Source organism: Notothenia coriiceps, unplaced genomic scaffold, assembly GCF_000735185.1.
Source record: "Notothenia coriiceps isolate Sejong01 unplaced genomic scaffold, NC01 NC01_scaffold00015797, whole genome shotgun sequence".
NCBI lineage: Eukaryota > Metazoa > Chordata > Actinopteri > Perciformes > Nototheniidae > Notothenia > Notothenia coriiceps.
In genome coordinates, this window is record NW_011348498.1 from 5,195 (window position 1) to 13,505 (window position 8,311).

The following is an 8,311-nucleotide window of genomic DNA, read 5'->3' on the forward strand; positions in this document are numbered from 1 at the left end:
ACTGTTGTCCTACCCGATACAGTAGCTGTGTTTTGTTACAGTCTCCTTTTGTTGGTAGGTTTTGTTTGTAAACCTTTATTCTTATTTGATCAGGCTCCCTTTGTTAGAGTCCTCTTTTTGTTTGCTCTTTAGCTAAACCTGCGCCCTTTTGACCACTTTTGTTTGTGGCCGGCTGTTCGCCTACCTTTTTGTTCACCTGTTGTATAAATCAACACTTAGACCAGTATGGAATTGGTAAAGTTATATGTTAATCTCCTCTACCCTAGAGGGGGGGCGTACACACACACACACACACACACCATGTTTACATCACTTCAGGGGACATTACATTGACTTACATGCATTTCCTGAAGACTTATCCTAACCTTAACCATAACCAACACATGCCTTACCCTAACCAAGTCTTCACCCTACAATTAATGATTCCCCTTATGGGGACCTCCATTTTGTCCCCATAAGGCAAGCCAGTCCCCACACGTGACTGTCTAAACAGATGTTGGTCCCCACAAGGATAGTAATGCTAGGCACACACACACACACACACTTTTTGTCCAACACGCTAACAGTTCTTTGTGCTGTTATGTTCAGTCATCGTTCTTATGTTGAACGTGAATACATTTACTTTGTAATTAATTATGGGACGTATTTCTTCTTTCCTAGCAATTTTCCTTCATGCTTTCTTGCCGTGAAATAGGTCTTAAATTCTATTCAAAGTGATGTTAAAAAGTCTTCCATTTGAGTTGGTGAAACCTGCAGGAACCCTGTATTTAAATAACTCAGTTGTATACCTCCCTATACAACGCGTTGCTGGGCAGAGTATCTCTTCTGTCTCTCTGGGGTCTTCCCTTTCATCCAGTTCCTCCTGTTCTCCCCTCATTAGAGATAGATAAGCAGACTGGGAATTGCACGGACATTTGTTTTATGAGCTGGAACAAACAAATGAGATGTAAAGCAGCCGATGATGAGAGCGGTATCAAAGGCCTTAAGTGCTCTCAATACTGTGTGACTTTATTATGCCTCTGGGATTTCTCATGGTTGAATTGTATATCAGCAGATGACTTTTGCACACATTTGAATGATCTATGGGTAGACGTCATTCCTCTTGTCTTGCTTTCCTCGTGATAAGTCAAATGTGATGGAAGGAGGCTAAACTGGCTGCAGTGTATTTGCTTTGAAGTCAGTGCCTCGCCGCCAGCTAACCAACAAGCTGTTTGAGCTTTAGGGGGATTAAGCTTTGCAGCCAACTTGCTTTTGTTAACAGTAGTCAAATCACACAGAGCTGACATCCTGGAAAACATTTTGGTAAGTTTGTATGTCCTGTAAAGTAAAACATCCGATATACAAAATGGCCGCTTTATTAGACAACACTGTACAATATATAGCGCTTAATTGGTGTTTAAGTGTAAACGCTCTTGTGTATTATTAAGGTAGTAGTTAGAAGGTGGTGTTTAGTACATCACTGCGTTACATTGAGGTGTGGTTTCTAAAAATTGCCCTACCGTGTTCACAAATGTATAATTTAACTAACACCTCTATGAAGGCGTCTACAAGCCTTAAACTAGGACTGACTTAGTGTTCATCGTAGATTAATTGCTTGTGTTATAACATTTAAGAAAATTGTGAAAATTGCCCCTTTTCAAGAGCCGACGGTGACATCTTTCAGCCGACCACAATCCCAATCCCAAATATACTCAGTTTACTCTCATATTTGGTAAAGAAAAGCATTACATCTTCACATCTGAGAAGCTGGAGCATTGTCGAATGCAAAAAGGGATAGCGGATGAATTGACGATCGATCAATCAACCCGGCATTTCAACTTTCAGCTCGGTACAGCACAGCAGCAAATAATACAAATGTGAAGAAGTGGAAAACAACTGGCCTTTGTGGAATGTCTCTCTCACGTGTTTAAGGTCAATATGCCGAGCTGTTTCACATGACTGCGTGAACTTATCAACTGTTCCCCTGACTGCATTTGAATATCAGTGTTTGTATTATGTTAGTGCTCCTCCTAATCCTGGTGCTGTGCGGTCCTTACATCCTGCTATTAGGCACACTTTGTTGGCGTGTTTGTAAAGTAACTGGATACCCCCCCCTCTCGTCTTTCTCCCCCCTGCAGGTGCTCTGAGTTTGGTCGGGCTGTATCTACTGTTTGGATTTGGAGCCTCACTGCTCTGCAACCTGATTGGATTCGCCTATCCAGCATATTTCTCGTATGTATAATAATAATACGTTATTATAGCACCTTTCACAGAAATAGAATTCACAAGTAAGAACAAAAGTTACAATTAAGACCACAGAAACATGAATGGGGCGAAGCCTGCGAGCTAGTTCAGGAAGTCAACTCGAGCACCAATGATACATTAACACGTGACGCACCTCGTCCCTCTTACAACCAACCAAACACATTCTCCTAAACATGCCGCTCTATTTAAGCTGCCAGGTCTTCCTGCCTCTGCCTCCTCGCTATGCTGCTGCTGCCAATGCTGTGTTCGCTTGCTATTGCTGCGTTCATGTTCCTGCTGCTGTGTTTCATGTTGCTGCTGCTCGCCTGCCCCCCCACCACCCCAGCTCCACCCCAGCTTCCACCTGTAGTAGGGCTGCTCGATTATGGCAAAAATCATAATCTCGATTATTTGGGTCAATAATTCATATCACGATTATTAAAAACGATTTTTCAAAGTAAATGGATAATCGTTTTTAATAATCGTGATATGAATTATTGACCCAAATAATCGAGATTATGATTTTTGCCATAATCGAGCAGCCCTACTACAGGTGGAAGCTGGGGTGNCACCTTAAATACTCCTTCAAACACACCTTAAATACTCCTTCAAACACACCTTAAATACTCCTATAAAAACACCTTTAATTCTCCTTAAATACTCCTTCAAACACACCTTGAATACAACTTAAAAAACAGCTTAAATACTCCTTCAAAAACACCTTCAAAACACACCTTAAATACTCCTCAAAACCACCTTAAATACTCCTCAAACACACCTTAATAAGAGATTGTGTTTATGCAAAATGAACTATGATCAAAGCCGAGGTTATAGATCAAGGAATACAGTTTCTGAGTTCACAGAAATATGAAAAAAACAATTACAGAAATCACTGGCGCGTCAATATTATAATTTGATCCAAATCAAATCCCACTTCCTACTGGAGAGGGCCCCTGAAGAAAGAGAAACACATCTGGAGGTTTAAAGATAAGACAGGCAGACACTTGTTTAGTTCATTAAGGTTCCAGTTTTATTATTTCATCATAGTGAGAAGATAAATTAAGACATATCAAAGGCAATAGTTAAGATTGAAAACCTCCCATTAGCTCACGCAGACTTTAAACACGTATTAGCAAATAAAGGAGTAGAGCTTTAGAGAGCAAGAACACATTAATGACAAGTTCCAGTTTTGATTAACAATGCTAACAATCGTTGTTATCGGTAATTAAAAAACAACCTGCTTTGTAACCTGTGCTGTTTTCTGTCACAAATGGCTTCGATAGACACAATAACATTGACTGCTGAGAGCTTACAGGCACACAAACGTAATGTCTGCCATCAACACGGTATGTCAAACATAGAAATGGATGTCACATAAAAAGGTCACAGTTTTTCAGATTGTCTTGGCAGTACCGATGGCCGTAAACTAATGGTGACGCACAGACAAGCTTTGAATGTTTTCACGAGAGTTAAGCTTCAGTTCACCACGTGGCGCGGGGGCTCAGCCTCACTCGTCACGGAAATGGAAGGGAGGGCAAGACAGAAGCAGAAAACAACAAACCCACACATACTCTCACTTAGTCACTCTTTCAATCACACACACACACACACACACACACACACACACACACACACACACACACACACACACACACACACACACACACGACGTGTTTCTCACTGGTCCTTTTCATGGTTGAGGGCCAGGTTAACAGCTGGTGGAACAAACAGAGAAAAAAAACGTTACTTCCTTGGCTTTACTTCCACAGTGTAAATCTAAGGGGTGATGGCGGGGTTGTGTGTTATCGGGGATGACGTATTTTTGTCTATTGATAGATTCATGATTCGAAAATTTGAAAAAGTAGGGTAGACATGTGGAGATTATCGGGCTGAACAAAACGTGCATTTATCAAACAGGTTGGTTTTCCACAGATCTATTTTTTTTACAATATTCCAAAATCCTATGGAGAAATCCCGTTGCTTTGTTGTCGACGGAACCCAGCTTACTTCCGGGTCGGCCTACAAAAATACGTCATCACCGCACCACTCTATTGCAGTTGATATAGTATGTGGCTCTACTTGCATGTACACTGAGATCTCACCCTCCTTTGTCACCGACTCCGTTATGTTCTTAGCCTTGGCGCTCAGATCGCTGACCATAGTCTCCATGGCGGCCTGGTGCTTCAGGAAAAATGGCCGGATCACACGCTTGTACAACATGTCGGAGCCGTTCCACGTCACCGGAGCCATGCACCAAATCAGGAACAGACACTGAGGAGGAAGCAGAGAGCAGATCTTAGATATCACTTCCTGTCTGAAGTGACACATGTCCGGTTCGTTATCTTTCGCGATAATAATCGGACTGCTTTTGGCATTTAGACAGTTGGTCTGGGTGCCTTGTTTCAGAATATTTCACCGTTTTCTGACATTTAAAAAAGATCAACTGATTAATTTACGAATTGAAAAAATACCCTGACTACTACTTTCATTTCGAATTAATCTGCAGTTATTTTTTTTTTTTTTACAATTTGTTGAAAAATGTTGCATTAAATGAAAAGCATTTCTGTGACATGCCGACTATCGTGTTATTGCAGGCCAGTGGAAATGAACCATCACTATAAAAGGCACTGTTTCTTAAATCTGATTCTTACCTTTAGAGATATTAAACATTGTTCAGACCTCGTTTTAGAGGTTTTCTTCACATTTTAACATTAACTAGAGAGCGTGATGTCACAGCTAGAGGGTAGAAAATCTTGAAATGTGCCTTCATATATTTTTTTAAAACTGCCATAATTCCCAAACCCTACATTCCTGAGACATCATTTATCATGACAAACGTAGGAAAACATCTCGTAGCTTGAAAAATGACAAATAATTAAGCAAAAATAATTAAACAAATTGCTTTTTGAGGGCATGAAGTGACAAAAACGTTCAACATTCCTCCATTAAACCCCATTGTAATTTCAGTAATTTCAATATTGAGATCAAAATGACTACTGCAACTGGTGGGGATTCATATCTCCCGATGAACCCTATGCAGATATACAAACCAATATTCATAGTAAGCAGCTAGTCTCCAGGCATTTTATCGTCATATTTTAATAAAATACTAAAGTCCAGTAGTGCCACCGTTCACAATGAGCTGTTCTTGATTTGCAATGTAGCTTTTTGGTCAGAAGCAACCCAAACTAAGTGCATTGAATCATGTGGGTACAACCCCAATAAGTGTGTAAGTTTGATCAAATATGCTGATCTACTTCAAGTGTTGTATGTTATTTTCTACAATGCATTGAGGGACAATGGTGTCTTTAGAATTTGCGTACAGACTTTTTTGTTGACTAATTTTGTCCCTTTGAACATACAAAATATGCAGAAGTTGGTCAAACGTGTTAAGTAATGGGCCGAAACACAGTCTGAAGGTCTTCCTCATTGTGACTTTACACAAATTGTCCACTAGAGTGCGCTGTTGGTGTCCGAGTCCATCGACTGGATTCAACATATTGTGAACTTTGGCTTCACGGTTAAAACAGACTTATACAGGGTGCAAAGAAAAAGGAACGTTTGCTCAATGAATAAGGTGTAAAATATGAACCCATACACAAAAGTTTAAAACGTATTTTAAAAAGGACAGCCGACCTTGCTGGCGTAGTAGAAGGGAAACCAGAAGAGGAAGATGTCGGAGAAGGCCTCGACGATGCTGAAGAGTCCATACACCACCCAGTAGGTCAGCCACTGCGTGTCGTCCTCCTTCACATTGCTTTCGATGGCCTTGATGCTGACAGGACGACACAGATTGATGGAGGTGTTAGCATCAACACAACATACTGCAAACCCTAATACTCTTTTTTTTAAGATGTGGTAGAATTTGTACTCAACATGCTGGGTTTTCGAAACATTTAACTCACCAAATCACATTTATTCCATCTGTCACATACTTATGTATATACACCTTGCTTTATATCTTGTTATTGTTCATTTGTAAATTCAACATGTATATTTTCTACTTTCTTTTAATTGCCATGTCTTTTTATGCTGCTGCAACACAAAATGTCCCAGATTGGGATCAATAAAGTTCTATCTTATCTTGTTGTATGTAGCCTTCAGGTTCGTTTGCAAAATATAAAAAAAACACATGGTCTGTTTAAGCAGCACTTAAAGGTGGGGTAGGTAAGAATGGAGAAACCAGCTCGAGTGCGCTAGAATTTGAAAATACACAACCGGAAAAAATCTGCCACTTCCTTCAGACTTCCTTACAGAGCCCCTCCTCCAACACACACGAACGCGCACATGACCAATGAGGGCACGAGATAAGTTTGTGCACAGATGGAAGGCTGACAGGCAGGTAACCCATTCCGTTATTTTTAACCGGGCCGGCTCAGATGATTGGTCGTGCTTTTTATAGAGCTGCTGTTCCACAGATGATATATTTTTTATGTATTTATTGTCAAAGCATTTAATGTATTCATTGCTATCGGGATGTTAAGAGCATTCCATGGAATATAACAACAAGTGTTTCTGAAGTGAATTACCTACCCCAGCTTTAATGCATAGGTTCTTGTGGGGCTGCACTAAGTGTCTCTGAATACAATACAAGATGTACATTAAATGACTTGTTGGCCATTTCTTACAGAGCTAAAATGTATCCCTTCCTAACTCAAATGTTTTGTTGGGTTAAAAAAAGTCACTGTTTTTCTAAGTCCGCGCAAAATTCATTCAGAAGTTCAGCTAAAGCTAAAATGTATCAGAACGCAGGCTGAGCCAAATTGTGTGGGGAGTTTCCAAAGATGCCAGTCGATTGAGTTCAAAAGTCTCAACTGATTGTGTTGCGGACAGTGTTTTTATGACTGAGCTGCAGTAGAGAGGTAGAAAACACAGAGTGAGATGTGCACTAGAGGATCAGTAGGAAGAGAGCACTTTATGATCCTTAAGGGGAGGATTAATGATTACAGTGAGCAGTACGTTTCACAGTGTATAAAAGTGTCAAAACAAAAGTAAAAGTGTTTTTTCACATCATAATCTTTTAACCTTTCTAGAACATCAGAGACATGAATTAAAAAGTGAAGAACATATTCACACCAGTGTAAAAGAAACATTGTTAGTAGTCTAGAAATCCATGTAATTGTAATATTAAAAAGGATAAAATGTGACTTTTTAAGGGCCGTATTGATTCGCAAAAGGTGAGACACAGAATGAGATTTAATAATGAACGAAGGCTCCATTCCATTTCGATGTTTCATTAACACAAAGTGATCCTACTTGCAGTGGAGGTAAGGTCACTTTTTGTTATTAGACATACCTGCTTACATTGCATGTTCTAAATAAATTATCTTTCTATATATTGTGTTGTTTTTACATTTACTAAAATAATCATTTCCTTACATTGGCTCCCAACTCGTTTTAGAATGGATTTGAAGGTTCTGGTTATTAAGATAAGAGAGAACTTTATTGATCCCAGTTTGGGACGTGTTTGTGTTGCAGCAGCATACAATACAAATGAAAAGACAAGAAAGTGGAAAATTCACATGTTGAATTTACAAATGAACAATTACATATAGAGCCTCGCGTGGAAATGCACTGGAATATATATGTGACCTTCTCCATCCTTTCATCGCTCTGCAGTCTCTGTAGAAGCTTTTAAAAAAACTACTGAAGAACTATCTTTTCACACTGGCTTTTATTTCTATTTGAAATGTGTGTGATGTGTTCTGTTCTTATGTTTGTTCCTTTCAGGACTCCACGTGGTCTGTGTTTTGCTTTTATGTTGACCTTACATTTCTGCCTCATGTGGTTACTCATGTGGTTTAGTCAGACAACACACGTGTTCCCTAATATGTTTATTAGAAGCATATAGTTTGAGTTTGGCGTTTAGGCTCGGGCCTCATCACTCCACGGATGTACATAGAACATTGAGTGATGATTAGATAACTATCCCCTGAGCCTACAGGATAGGGCTGTTCAATTAATCATATTTTAATCGCAATTACGATTTTGGCTTGCAACGATTATGAAAACAACATAATCGAAATAAAACGATTTTTTATTTTTTTTTATTGGTTTTTCAGTTGAATTCTACTTAAAGTTCAGGGTC

The 8,311-nt window shown here is 39.5% G+C and overlaps 1 long non-coding RNA gene across 1 annotated transcript; it reads right to left on the reverse strand.

The window, feature by feature from the left end:
- Positions 1 to 3,235: 3,235 nt before the first annotated feature.
- Positions 3,236 to 4,390, reverse strand: LOC104949212 (uncharacterized). Its single transcript, XR_798781.1, has 2 exons — positions 4,307 to 4,390; positions 3,236 to 3,938 (listed from the first exon to the last, which is right to left on the reverse strand). It is a non-coding gene; the product is annotated as an uncharacterized lncRNA (long non-coding RNA).
- Positions 4,391 to 8,311: the final 3,921 nt, after the last annotated feature.